The following is a 15,472-nucleotide window of genomic DNA, read 5'->3' as shown; positions in this document are numbered from 1 at the left end:
AATAGATATTGGTCATAGTAGTGCAAATCTATAAAGAAAGTGAAATTTGAGTGCTATATGTGTCAGCACCTAAGTCCCGAAAACATCATTATGAAATATTTTAAATGTGATCAAACTACAAAAGGAATGGAAAGAATTTAAAAGCCTGCTGTTTCTGTTTCTCTGAAGATAGTCAGACATGACTACTCCCATTGGTTTAACTAGAATCTTCCAATAGTCTCTAGTTTAATACACCTTTGCACATTTTCAGAAGGAATTCTTAAACGCAGAGAAGTTGTTTTGCTTGTTGAAAACGAGAGGCAGGCAGAAGGTGCCGTCTGTGGCACCCATCCTTAAGTCCTGATGCTAGCGCGGATGCGGTATGTATGACTGCAATGGTAATGGGAGGCGCATCTCTGCTCTCTAAGGCTGAGTTGTGATTGAAGGCACTGACCTGCCATAGACTTATAATAGGGGAGCAGGTGTGGCAATGATGGACTTTAATTTCCTTTAATAAACCTTTTATGTGCCACACTTTTACTGCCATTCGACGCTCTCCAAGGTCCTGCACATAATAGGTTCATTACTTTTGATTACTATAGTCTATTGAGACAAACAACTCCAGAACACACTATATATTATGTTCAGTTAAACCAATATAGACTATTTATCCATTGTGCATTTTTTCACCTGCAACACTACAGACAAAATTAACGACAGCTCTCGTAAGCTAAAACTATTAAAACCACCAGTACTCTTTGTCATCATTTCATAATAAACACCACACCAATCATTGAGCTGTTTTTTTAAATTAGCAAACAAAAAGTATTCACTGCTTTTGCTAAGCAGCAGTTGCTTTAGTCTAAATAAAATGGTCCATCGCTATGAATATTTTAAAACTACATAATAAGAGAAAACAATAACAAAACAGAGGTGATTTTTTTTTCCTGTGGATTTTCCTTCTTTTAAAACCACACAAATTTATGACAGATGTGACACTGCCTAGGATTAAAATGGCTTGGTTTACTCAGGATAGTGAGCACTGCGTTGTGAAATCCTCCTCCCCCATGAGTATCTCTGTTGCATATAAAGTGGCTCAACTCATGCAAACTCCCCTCCATGTACTAAATGAGTAAGTTGATGATGAGAGATCAGTAGCAGGAGGGTTAAAATCATGAAAACCACGAACCACTGCTGAGGAGGCTACTCCTGTGGGTGACTAGCAACTCAATACAACTCTAATTCATCCTGCCACACGGGTGCTGAGCTCTACCCAACCACTCTGAAAAATCTCTCCCGAAAGTCAAGTGAAGATTGAACTCCATGAGTTTCTTTACCAAAACTGAAATACACGTTGCAAACAGTGCCAAAAAGTTCCTATAAAAGTTTCAGAAACCTACTTAAGTGCAACTTTCTTTATAACGGATTTAAGATTAATTCCATTTTGCGATTCAGCTATCCCCTTGGACCCGACTGGTCTGCAACCACCCCATGCAGCCGCCTCCCCATTAAAGTCACTGGAAGGAATGCATAAATATTCATGGACCTCTGCTTGATTATGCTCGGAATGCTAGCTAGCCTCATAATTGTATTTTGTGGTGCTATTGTCTTCTTGATGGTGTAGCACATATTATATACTATGCAAACACTTTAGAGACTGGGAACTCATTCATAATGCTAAGTTTTCAAGTTTAACTTGTGTGCCAAGTTGTAGAAGTGAGATAGTTCACGGCCACAATATATATTCCATCGATTTCACCTTCTTTCTCTGCTCCACAACCAAAGAACAATAAAAGTTACTAAGTTCAGTGTCTACTCACGTCTGAGAGCTCAACGAGGAATAAGAACATCAGAAACCTAAAGCAATGTGCTTTCTTTTTAGGGGTGGAAGTTTTTAATGTTTATGAGATGGCTCACTCTTCTGACAGTTCTCAATATGAAGATAAGTCTTTGTTTTCTAAAACCATATATATAGAAGTAGAAATTTCTAAGTATTCTTTATATGGGCTACTCTCATTAGGATTTCAATGAACTCCTATTAAGCAGAATTAATTTTTGTAAAATCTAACTTCATATTCAGTGAGTATGGCATTCTGGGAATGGTTCACTAAAGATGGAAAGAGATTTCTATCTCAGTGCATGTGTTCACACCTTGGGGAAGTGTGTCAGTGTGGGGGTGGGCGTGGATTTCTCATCCTTTCAACTTCTCCCAGAGCTATAGAGAAGGTCCACCATTATGCCATAATTCAGGAGAGTGACCTAACTAACGTGCTACAATCTGAGAAACTACACTTCTCATTTTTTTTTCTGTTGGAAGAGAAGATTTGATCATTTTTATTGCTTAAGTCCTAAATGCTATTGACACGTCTCCAATGAATTTGGCAAAGCTGAATAAATCATTTCCTTTCTCAAAACAGAGGTTTGATTTTTTTTTAAAAAGCTGTCTTTCTTGAGGTTTCTTAGAAACTTCGTCTACCTACCTCATTTCATTGTTTACAAATGGGAGCAAGACAAGATATTTTCTGAGATTCCTGTAATGGATTCCTCATAGTTCTGATAATCTACTTCCTAATAGAGATAGAATATTAAAGGTAGGCGTTGCTGTTTATTTTTCCTGATCTGAAACTACTTTAAGAAAAGTCATCTAACCTACAAGTAAGAAAATTATATGTATAATATTTATACAAAAGGGAGAAAAGAGTGGTTCTTACTTGGTATTCATAATAAAGCCATCAACAATTTTTTTAAAGACTTCATTCTCTAGTTCTCTGGGAAGAGGAGTTAATCAAGAGAAATGGCAAGAGGGAATGAAATTTATGAGCTAAAGAAGGCAAATAAGCAAAACTTGCAGGAAGGACATGCAAGAACCAACAATTGAAATAAGTAGATAGGCAATGAAGAAGAAAAATAACCATAAAATAAAATTTAACTACTTAGTTGAATTTGGAAACCTCTTACTTAACATCCTTAGGTACCTTCATATCTATATACAGGCGCACATCATAAATTCCTAGTTACTTTTACTTGACCATCTTTTCTTTCTGGCACTTACACAAAGGGCAATCAGCAGATCTCCTGTCTAACCCCAACACACAGATCTGGAGCTCTCCTGGGGTGAAAACGAAGTTCTGAAATTGCCGGTTTGTGGGAAGGAGAACCTCAAGGAGCAGAACACGGAATTCATAAACTCAATTTTGCTTTTATTCACACAAGTAAATTACTGGTAGGTGAGAACATTTAGTTCCTTTTGATCCTATTTTTCACTCAAAATCCTATTCTAACCTAACGGTAAAAAAAAAGAAGTCTTCAAGTAAATATTTAATCATTTCTTAAAAACCGGTTTAAAAAAATTCTCTTGGTGATGTTGAATTTTTATTTTTCTTTTCAAAAGAACTGTAGACACTGATGTAAGTCCTAAATATATATGATATATTTATAAGCAGTCTTGAATTTCTTAATATTAATATAAAAAGCCATAATGATCATACAGTTTTGAGTACACTGTCTCAAAATCCTGATACAATTAATCTTAATACTGTCAATTTACACATAATCTCATGATGGTAGCTACCTTTAATCTGAGAAGTCCTTCACATACACTCAACTTGCAACAATTTCCACTCATAACAGGATTTCATTGTGTTCCCTTCCTCAGAGCTCTGGACTGGCAATGCATTTTTGTAGACTGTGCCACATGACTCTTGTTAGATGTCATTTCAATCCCAGGGAACACGTGGCAATGAAGAGAGGAAGCTCTGTGGCTGCTGAGAAGAGGTCCTGGGGTCCTCTCCATGAGGAGCCTTTTATCCTCAGTGGATGCTTCCTTTACAAAAATCAATTTTTTAAAAAAAAATAACAAAGAGAAACTCAGGAAGTTGGAAAAGGCTAAACCCAGAAAATGAAACAACTGGAGGATGCCAGTATCTTAGAATGAAATTTGGCCAGATTGAAGAACAAAGAACCTTACACTGAATGCCCTTTCTTTGCTGATTCTGGCATCATTTTCTTTTAAACACAGGTTTGGATCAGCCCAAAATGGCAGCAAAAGCTGTCTCCCTGTTGTTATACAGGGAAAGGATGGGGACTATGAGTTGTGACACTGAAAGAATAGTTTACTTGTTTGAAGAATATTGAGATGGGATGTCCAAGTATTTGTTTTGTCTGTTCTGACCCTCTTTTTACTCTTATGATTTTCTTTTCATGTTTCTTTTGTTTTTTGTTTTTTTTTTTTAAGATTTTATTTATTTAATCATGACAGAGAGAGAGAGAGAGAGAGAGAAGCAAAGAAACAGGCAGAGGGAGAAGCAGGCTCCATGCAGGGAGCCCGATGTAGGACTCAATCTCAGGTCTCCAGGATCACCCCCCGGGGCTGAAGGCGGCGCCAAACCGCTGGGCCATCGGGGCTGCCCCTTTTCATGTTTCTTAATTACTCAGAAAGAATAATCCAAAACATAATTTTTTAAAAATGTAAGCCAATAAATGCAGTTTTTTACACCATTCAAGATGTCATACTAATTTTCTCAACCTTCTCTAAACCCGTTATTCTAGAAAAAATGAAGAACTTCTGAATCCTTCATTAGGGCACATCATCCCTGGTTCTAACTCTCCATCCCTGCCTATATGTCTCTTACTAAACTATCTTTGATTCTTTACAGAAAGCTAAAAAGTTGAATTATGTGTCCCCTTTAGATTTAGGATACCTCTCTTGCCAGCCGTAGTCTTTCCCACCCCAACCAACACCACTCCGAAGGAAGAAGCAGACACAGTTTGCCTTCAGATCAAGAAACTGTTCTTTCTGAGAGTCAACTGCATGCTGATTCCCCATAGAGGAGGTGAGTTTTACAGGGATTTCCAGAGTCACTGGGAAGTGCACTGCGATAAAAGAAATCTTAGACCTGAGACCAGCTTGGTCAGCTTTATTAGGAAGTTCGTCTACTTTGAATCTCATTTTTCATTTCTGAGTTGTCACAGCTATTGTAGACTTCATCCTGCAACTTCGCACAACTGGCAAAGCTGAATATAAACCAAAGCCATATGTTTGTATCCTTTTGCCAAACGACTCCAGCAAATAGTTCTATTATTCCCTTAGGTAGACAACGTGTGCCAAGGATTTCTATTAGTCGCTGTACCACGGCCTCTGAGTCACAGCTTTGTGACATGAGGGGGCAATCGCCAGCTTTATGTTTTAGGAGAGTTCTTTTTTTTTTTTTGTATTTCTTAAATATGCTCTGTTTAAAGATAAGTCAGAGTAAGTAATACCCTAAAAGGGCCTTAAATTTTTTTTCTTGCCCTTATATTGAGATGCTTGTGTATAAAATATATAATTATTGGAAGACAAGCTCCTTCATTTAGGGATAAATTATTTTAAATAGGTTTTTCCCAAGGACAACTCAATTTCTTACTTTCCAGTGTTTGTAAGAATTAACTTTGAAAGTCATCTACAGTGCTTTTAAAAAATATGCATTTAAAATATTTCACTTGTGGGATCCCTGGGTGGCGCAGTGGTTTGGCACTTGCCTTTGGCCCAGGGCGCGATCCTGGAGACCCGGGATCGAATCCCACATCAGGCTCCCGGTGCATGGAGCCTGCTTCTCCCTCTGCCTATGTCTCTCTGCCTCTCTCTCTCTCTCTCTCTGTGACTATCATAAATAAATAAAAATTTATAAAAAAATTAAAATATTTCACTTGTTTATTCTTTTTCTCAAAGATTTTATTTATTTATTTATTTGGGAGCAGCAGAGGGAGAGGGAGAAGTAGGCTCCTCACTGAACAGAGAGCCCGATGCAGGGTTCGATCCCAGGACCCTGGGATCATGACCTGAGCAGAAGGCAGATGCTTAACCAACTGAATCACCCAGGCGCCCCCACTCATTTATTCTTAATCCTTAAGTAAACTAATCTCTAATACAAATAGATTTTTAAGATGATTTTCATGCTGAACTTTTCTTTAAGAGTAAACATGTATGAACAAATAACATAAACCAATCAATACGCAAAAGGGTTTGTAGACTCAGAGGACTCTGCCTGTTTGATATTTTTAAATATTAAAGCGATCATGCTTCTGACAAAAATCCCAACTCTAAACTGAGTACCAACAACAAATTTCTTTCAAAGCAAACTCACAAAGTGCCCTTTATAAAGGAGAACTTTTATGTAAATGCTTTGATTGGATGTGTTTTATTTCAATATATTTTTTAATAAAAAAATGTTGCATTACCTCTCTTTTTCTCCAGGTAGCTTGTCTGCCAACTTGGTTTGCCCTGCTCTGTCAAAGTGACTAAATGTCTTTGTCCACTTCAGTGAGAAATCCTTAAATTCATTCTATTAAGATCAAAAATAAAAGAAGGAAGGTGTGTCAGGTCGGCCACAGTAAACAGAAAAGCAGTAGTGAACAACAACGCATTGACACTTTTACCCGTAATCTGGTTGGGCTCTACCAGAGACAGAACAAAAAATTTTATTCTACAATATCAATCAGAAAAAGACATTTTTAAAGGTAGCTAAGTTCATTTTTGTCTTAATTACTGAACTGTATATATTATGTCTTCGATTTGGTAGATAAACTGGATAAGAGGTACTGTCTGTTATCACTAGTGTTTTCACTTGTAACCACCAAAAGAAAAAGTTCAGACAAGATTTGGAAAGTGCTATACTCAAGAAATCACAAGAGACAGACTCAAAATTCATCCTTTCGTTGTTTAGAGTTCTTTTTAATGAGATGGTCATAAAATGTTGCTAACTTTTTTTTTTTTTTTTTGCCAGTGTTTTAACCTGTCTTCCATAGAAACAATTTGCCTTTGTTTTCCTTTGCATTCAGACATAACACGCAGAGCTGCTTCACCTCTATTTTGTCCCAGGGATGGGAACAGAATCTGTCTTCAGGCCATTTGGCCTTTGAGAGAAAACTTTGAAATTCGGTGTAGTATGCTCAGCATCCTAGGGAGGGGCTATTCATGCAAATAGCACATACAGCGATGCACGTCTAAAGTGTTTACATCTGGCAGTTCTGGTACTTTAAAATACAAGCCACCAACCTTCCTTGCAGAAGATTTCTATCTTCCTGTATTTTACCCTTTGCAGTAGGCTGAAGTGCTTGGCTTTTTAACCATAGATTTCTGTATCACTGGTAAGCTTTGACCAGACATTAAGCAGATGCTTCTTCAAGTCAACTGTAGTTCCTAGGGAAAAATAGGTATAAAACTCTCTCAAGTGATAGAGCAGATTATTGAACATGATGTAAGAATTGAAAAGTGGCACAGGAGCTTGGGAATTCTTGGTTTATGTTTGATTGCAACTGGGAGGGAAAAAAAAAACGGCTTTCTCTACAAATGCGTTTGGCTTATTCTACTTCACTCTCAGTTCAGAAAGAGTCTCGGAGCTTTCCACCTGCCTATTCCCTTTTGTTTGCCATACTCTAACCTAAAACAAAAGATCCTGGAAAACAGTCACACTGGTGAGCAAAGCTCTTTCTAAATCCTGAAAGTAATGGCTTTTTGTCTAATACCCTATCGTGTTATGTATTTATTAGCAATACATTTTCCATTTATTTTCTCAAAGATTGCCAATAAAGAACTGAATCACATAAGGGAGTAGCTGTAAACCCTCTGAGTTCCCTAATGTCAAACTCATTAGCATCCGAATAAGCACACAGCAGCACATCATCTGCACAATTGCAATTTTTTACTACTTTTAATAGCGTTTCTCAAAGGGCTCATTTTCAACTTTCTTCGGTGGTTAGTTGGTTCTCAGGGGAAAAGGAGCTTCCTGACGCTCGCAGCTTCCACTCAACAACCCGGCCGTTTGCTGTCAGATGCATCAGCCCTCTGCCCTAACCCCATCTGCTGTCTCTCCTCTCCCTGGGGAGTGGAGTGAAGGCAGCACAGCTGAGATCGACTTGGAGAAGTGCACAGAGGGCGCCAACAAAATATAAGTTTAGAAATATGATTTGACACAAAAGGGCCTGAGAAGTCCAAGTACACCAAAATACAAATGGGAAATTCGAGCTCTTCAGAGGTTCCCCACCCCATGTACCTATCATTAATAACTCCCCCCACCCACCCACCCCACCCCTGCTTTTTGGAAACACACTCTTGGCTGGTACCAAAAGGAATCTTCTGCTGAAATCAGTTCCCTCCATCCCTTACACATGTCCTCTTATCACAGCGAGGGGACACCTTTAAAAACCCACTGTTATTTATTGCCATACTTCGGTCTCTTTTCACTGATCTTAAACCATTTCGTAAAATTTCAGGACTTACTCATATATTCATAGAAAATAGACATTCTGGAGCAGTTAACTTAAGACTTGGAATCTTGACCAAGTTCCCACACTGGCAAGACAGTTAGCTCTATCCCCCTACCAGGATGAACACTTTTCCATTAAAGCTCATATTTTTAAGAAATGCCAAACTTAAAAGATAAAACTATATGACAACCACCAAAGTGTTACTAGCCTAATGGGCTACACAGTCCTTAAATGTGCTCTCTAATTAAGACATGGCTTTACTTGTTAAATGGAGTCATCACAAAGTACTTCATTTGTCTGCTTTACTATGTGCCAATAATTAGGGCCTCTCAGTTCTTTACAGCTGCTTCATGGGTGAGTACTTGCTTCTGAAAAAGACAGTTCCTTCAACCATTGATACAATAGAATGAATGTGCTGTGTTATTTTTTAAAATGGTATATCAGATTATATTTCAGTAGTGGTCCGGGGCTGGGTGAGTGAATGACCTAAAGTGATATGATATGTATGTCGGTTTTATCCTTAAGCAGAAAACCACAGATTTACTTATGGTTCCAAAAAAATGCAACAGTAAAAAAAAAAAAAAAAAATTCTCCAAACTACACTCGAAGTGAAAAATTTGATTATGGGGCCAATAAATTTAATATGAAAGGCATGTCACACTTGGAGCCCTGTAACTAGTAACTGATAGGAGCTCACCATGACCACCAGTTTCTTGTTTGGAATTTCTCACCAGTGGAACCAGACTGTTGTATTTCAGTCAGGATGGAAATGCAAGGCAGGGTCCTCTCAGAAGTTTGGAATGTTAACACAAACTGCAGAGACCACTCTCAGACTTCTTTTCTTAAGGAGTAAAAAATGCAAACAGAAGAATGCCAGCGTATGTACCTTAGCACTGCTATCCTTTGAGACTGTATCCCCACAACTTCTAACAGTCTTAATCTTCTGATCACTTTCAAAGGTTAAGGTCTTCAACAATTGTTCATTAGGTGGAATGATGAGAAAGGGTGTTTATCTCGCTCAGTTTATTTATTTATTTATTTATTTATTTTTATTTATTTATTTATTGGTATGCTAAGGCAAGTCCTTTTACAGTCCAGGGTTTTCAGGTTTATTTTTATATGAATCAGCATGATAATTCGACTTGAGTCAAATTTTGTAGAAACTTTAATGATATCTTGACCTGGACAATCAAATTCTTTGTCTTACCATTTGCCAGGGAGCTCCATTAAATATCTAATGAAACTCTAAACCCCTTATTTTGGGATTTCTGATCAATGAGCTAAAGAATTGGTTTTTTTCATCATAGAGATTGTATATCTAGAAATAGATGCATAAAAATTATGTCAGCCTATTTCCACTGTATATTTACACCGTCAAAGAGGACTTTCTTCTGCTTAACTCTCCAGGTTGATCATTAGGGGGAATGCTTCATTGGCTGGAGCAAATGAAGAGAAGTAGTGAGTTTCGTTTAAGTTGTTTCAGACAAACCAAAACACTGTTCATTGGCCACCAGCCTTACTTTTACTTATCAGTCCCCCATGGTACTCCCGATCACAGCAGTGGTAGAAAAAAGAGCTTTGGCAAAACTGCAACTACTCTGCAGGAAAACCAGCTCCCATTGCAAAGTGGGTCAATGGTATTGCTTACTTTTAGGAAGAGTGTCTAGATTTTAAATCATCACATATTCAACGAGACTAATTCTTTGATATTAGCAACCAAATTGCCTTTCATGATCCATTTTGAACATTTTTTGCTTCCCTGACTGATGACTGAAGTCCAAATATAATAAAAAGCCTTTGGGATCCCTGGGTGGCGCAGTGGTTTAGCTCCTGCCTTTGGCCCAGGGCGCGATCCTGGAGACCCGGGATCGAGTCCCACGTCGGGCTCCCGGTGTATGGAGCCTGCTTCTCCCTCTGCCTGTGTCTCTGCCTCTCTCTCTCTCTCTCTCTCTCTCTCTCTCTCTGTGACTATCATAAAAATTAAAAAAAAAAAAAAAAGCCTTCTTGGTGTTCAGTAGAGTTTGTCGTTTTAAAAGAATAAAAATAAGATTTGTCAATGTACAAAATTTCCATGAATGGATTTAAATTGATTTTTACTGGTTTGCTGGCTTTTTGAAATCTCTGCCCTCTAGAATCTTTCAAGGAATTTCAAGTACAAGGAGTGCTATGGCAACTCTGATCTCCACCCAGAAAATGCAATTTTTGCTTTGCAAATTGCTGAAGTCATACAGAGCATCAAAATAACTTCTGTTTTCCAGTGTGATGGATATGAAGTAATTGTACTTGTACCAGCAGTCATTGTAGTATTTGTATTTGTCCTTCCAGTACCTGCAAAAAGTAAACACAGGCTTCTTCTCCTTAAACTGGAAAGCAATGCCAAAAACTTGTGCAACACCCATATTTCTCCCTGCAAGAGGATTTAACTTTCACCTGATTTAAGTAACAAAATAGCCTTCAAAGATACTTAAAGCCTTGCTGCAATTAACATAACTGCATTTAGATGCCATTCATGACTGATAATTCCAACACCTTGTGGGGAAAAAAAAAAAGTTGCATGCTGTAAACATTATAAACATATTCAAATAAGCTTAACACAATCTGCCATGCTTATTTCTGCCTAGATCATGGACCAGCGAAATGGTTAATGCAAATGGATTTATAATTTGCTTTGGGGGGCCAGTTTCTTCTCCTTATTTATTAGCCCAGCTGATGGGGCAGATTTGATGAGGCACTTCTGGAATAATTGAGTCATCACACAAAGAAGGCTGCTAGCATTCAGAGTGGTTTTATCAGCAGCAAGCAGGCCTGATTACTGACAATTACACTCTGATCCGGTGATGGAGGAGAAAGAGCCAACGAGTGGGAAATGTCCGTGTTTCTATCCAGGAATAATTTCTACATTCATTTTACATGCTAAGTGTTTCCTATCTCTGCATAATAAACTGTAAACAGGAATAGATGGCACAATGTCCCTTAATATTTCCTGGTAATGAAGACACAAATGTACAGTGAGTGCTGATAAATATAGATGAAACATAAGCTATTCTCCTAGTCGGTATTGTTACCTTTAAAACAAATGCATTTTTGTGGTAAAAGCATAATCATAGCTAATGCAAAAAAATGACAGAAGATTGAAACTGTCCTTGTAACTACATAGAAACTTTGTAAAAGTCCTGTTAATCACTGCTGCTTTAAAGGCTCCAGAGCTGAAGGTGAGATACTCGAAACCACATCATTTTGTTTCTCAACAGTCAACTGTGAAGAACTCCTTGGGCGACACAGCAGAGGACAAGGCTGAAAGTGACCTCCATTAGCACTCCAGGAGAGCACGTTTCAACACAACGCTGGGAAAACAATGAGGACGGCAGAAGGAGGCGTCCTCACTAGCCTGGACTTCCCTTTCCTTTCCATCAGGCCTTTCAGCAAAATCTTAGCCCCAAGATCATGTGAATCTGTTGTGTAGAGCAAGGCACTGCTGTCTTCCAGAGTGGCATTTTTAACCACTTGTTTAGGACAGTTTATTAAGGTAACACCACCCTCAAAAATGCATCTCATGGGAATATCTTATTAAACTACCTTTTGCTCTGACTCCAAATCTAGTTTGAAATGCCCAGAGAAAGGGAGTGTTCATTATTTCTTAATGTGCTGCTGCACATTTTAGTGGGAAGAAGAGTTTAATTTCCTGTAATATCAAGGGTTTCCTCTTTAAAAAGCCAATCAGGTGCGAAGCCCCACATAATGAACCTGCTTGGATCTGTTTGCTTACTCTTTTTTCTAAAGCCCCTTCCTGACTGCCAAAGAAATAAAAGTTATCCTCTGTTCTCCTGTGGTAACTATGGAAACTCTGTTTTATTAAACTAACCACTTAACTTCAAGGCTTGTGTTGCAACACTAAATGTGCTATTGAGCAACTCTATACTAAACAACCTTACAATGTCAAAACATTTTTAATAAAGTTCAAAGAGCACTTGTTGATTCAGAAATGAGGCTTTTTATTATATAAAGAGAATTTCCTCTACTTATTTTATTATATAGATTGTTACACAGAATGCTCAATATTTATGCTTAGACATTTTCAATTTTCCTGATCCATTTTGAAAAGATTCTTTAGAAATTTTTCCCCATAAGTCTGCTGCTTTTCCCAACAGTAACTATTTTTCATTAATATCTTTACCATATTCTGTAAATTTAAGTTAAAAGAATAGTCACTTATCTTCACTATCTGACTATGAAATATGGAATGAGAGAAGCTACTGAAACTTAAAAGAAAGTGACAGTGACATGACCCCCAATTGTTGAGGCCAATAGGGCACTGGATTTTTGCAGAATGATTTTCTGATTTTATTCTCAATGTAGTGCTGGATGGGCTTCTAGAAAATGATATTTCCTGAAGAACACATCCCTAGAGAGATTCAGAGAACTTTGACTAAAAAAATAAAATGTCCCCAAAGGCCAATTGGAAAGGTACAAATACTTGAGAATGTACTTGGCCTGGCTAAATTATGTATTGCAGCCATATTTTTATATAGTTACACAGGGGTCAAAGGGGACTAGATGGTCAACATTAAATAGCTAAAATTAAATGTTTAGAATCTGTCTATTTGGAACTTTCCAAGGAATTTTCCCCTTTGGTGTCAGAACTGTAAAATCTTTCTGCAAAAAACATGACTTGTCACTTATGTAGTAGATCAAGTGACAGCATCTCACAGAATTCTGCATCCCAATTGGGTTTTTTTTTTTTTTTTTTTAAGATTTTATTTATTTATTCAAAAGAGACAGAGAGAGAGAAAGAGACAGAGACAGAGACATAGGCAGAGGCAGAAGCAGGCTCCATGCAGGGAACCCGACATGGGACTCGATGCCGGGACTCCAGGATCACACCCTGGTCCAAAGGCAGGTGCTAAACTGCTGAGCCACCCAAGGATCCCCCCAAATTGGGTTTTGATGGCACCTTCATCTTGATTTCTGTGTTGTGCCTGATATTACCACACTCATGTGTATCTGATCTGCTCTGTGCTAGTGTAGGCTCATGGAAGTCAGAGGCTGTGTCTTGTTGACCTTTCACTGCAACATAATGCTGTGGCTATAGTAGGTGCTCAATACACGATTATTGGATTAAGTAAGCCAAAAAAATACTTTTCAGATGCTTGAGATAATTTATATGAAAAATTATAGTTTATGATTTAAACTGGCCCTTTCATAAGAATAAAAGCCAAAGGTAAATTTAGAATATAGTCTTATTTCTTTCAAATTTAACAAGAAAACAATCTAAGAAGATCTCTAATTTATTTAAACTATTTTCAGTTCCTAGTTCTTAATCATTCATTTTCTTATTTGTAATGTGCCAGGATGTCCTATTATGCACTCAAACATTTTATTTTAAATGAGATTTATCCATATGCTCCAAACTGACGACTTTTATTTTAGAGATAAGATGGAACTCACTACGAGGGAAGACAAAAGCAATCTACTAGTCTTATCAAAACAGTAAAGTGATACAGTGTTTTCTAAATATATTTAGCTCACCTTTACCGAACTCTGGTTGAAATACTCACACACACTCTTCCTTAGTCATCATGATGTGCTTATGAGGAGGTATTATCAATTTTACATGTGAAGAAAGGAAATGAAGTGAACCCATTACCTTACCCAGTATTCACACAGGTAGCAGGAGATAGAACCAGGCTCCGTATAACCGTCTGCTCTTAAGTACTAGGCTCAGCATACTTTGGGACTGTCGAGTCAGCCCTCTCCCTAGCGCAGGGACCTTGCCTTCCTTCCATTGACATTCCATTCCTCTTACCCTTGCTCAGCTAAACACAGACTCACTAACCATTCCAACAAAGCTACGTACTCACTTGCACCTTGAAAAATACAAACAAAAGCATCATGTGGAGAACTGCTTCTTTTTTTTCTCCTGTGGGGAGTGTGTAGCAAAGCATAAGATGGAATTCTCAGAGTGGGTGGTAACCAGCATTAGGATCTACAAAATCAATATTCCAATTCCTAAAGACAAGCAGTCTTGGCTCCTGAGAAATTTTTCCCTTCTTTGTTCACACACATGAAATTTTTCACTGGATTTATATCACCAGCTGTAAAATATCTCCCATCTATCGGTTGGCTCATCTACTGTATTAGTTTTTTATTGCTGCTATAACAAATTTCTAAAAACTTATGGACTTAAAAAACTGCAAGTATGTTCTCTTACGGCTCTGCAGGCCCTCAGTCTGGTACGGCCTCGCTTGGCTAAAATCAAATCAGGCTGCACTCCTTTCTAGAGGCAGAAAGAATTCATTTCCTTGCTCATTTGGGCTGTTGGCAGACTCCAGTTCCTTGCTGTTACAGGACTGAAGTCCCTGCTTTCTTGCTGGCTGTAAACTGAGAGCCAGTTCCGTTTTCAGTTTCTAGAGGTGGCTGAATTCCTTGGCTCATGGTTCTGTGCCTCCATCTTCAAAGCCAGCAATGGTGGGTTGACTTGAGTTTTTCTCATGTGGTATCTCCCTGACTCATTCTCCTACCCTTCTCTTATGGAACATATGATTCATTGGGCCTACTTGGATAATTTGGCATAGCCTCCTCATCGCTAAATTCTTAATTTCATCACCTTCCTTTTGCCTTGTAAGACAACATATCCACAAAGTTCAGGAATTAGGATGCACACATCTTTGGGGGGGGGGACATTATTCTGTCTAGCACATTCTTTAGCTACATATATGAATTCTGACTATGTTACTTTAACAAAGTATTAATGCTCTTCATATGAGCCATGTGAAGTCACAATCAGGATAATCAAGTGTATGCATGCCTCAAAAACAACAACAACAACAAAAAAAGGACAAATATAACACAAATTATCACGACAATACCAACATTAACAAAAGTGAACATCTTTGGTTGTCCCCTAGAACCAAGTTCCTTAACTTCTCAAGTTTTTGAAGGCCGCTGAAAAGTTAGGAATCTTTTCTCTTTGGGGGTAAAGTTTATTTTTAAATAGTCTTTACTTACCTTCCCTAATATTCATTGGATTTGAACTGGAGCATTTCCATTGCTACTGATGAGAAGCATCATTGGAGGAAAAATGGAAAGAAAAAAAAAAAAGAAAACTTAATTAAATGGCAATTATCTACAGCTTATTAACTATATAAAACAATCCTTTCAAGTAATTTACATACTGACTATTAGAGTATGGGTTGGGGTACTACCACTCTTGAATAGTCAAACGTAGTATTCATTCAAAAGAATCTCCCTC

General features: G+C 37.9%; 1 protein-coding gene across 3 annotated transcripts in view; it reads right to left on the bottom strand.

Annotated features, from left to right (window-relative positions):
* Positions 1–15,268, bottom strand: part of LOC121498769 (suppression of tumorigenicity 18 protein) — a 123,649-nt gene extending 108,381 nt beyond the window's left edge. For 2 of the 3 annotated variants that reach the window (XM_041768899.1, XM_041768901.1), the window contains exon 1: positions 6,196–6,278. The gene's annotated coding sequence lies outside the window, so the exon portion shown is untranslated. Of the gene's footprint in view, positions 1–6,195; positions 6,279–15,228 lie in introns of those variants that run through there. The other variant, XM_041768900.1, reaches the window with a different exon arrangement.
* Positions 15,269–15,472: the final 204 nt, after the last annotated feature.

This window comes from Vulpes lagopus, chromosome 9 (assembly GCF_018345385.1).
Source record: "Vulpes lagopus strain Blue_001 chromosome 9, ASM1834538v1, whole genome shotgun sequence".
NCBI classification, from domain to species: domain Eukaryota; kingdom Metazoa; phylum Chordata; class Mammalia; order Carnivora; family Canidae; genus Vulpes; species Vulpes lagopus.
This window is presented reverse-complemented; position numbering and strand designations above follow the sequence as displayed.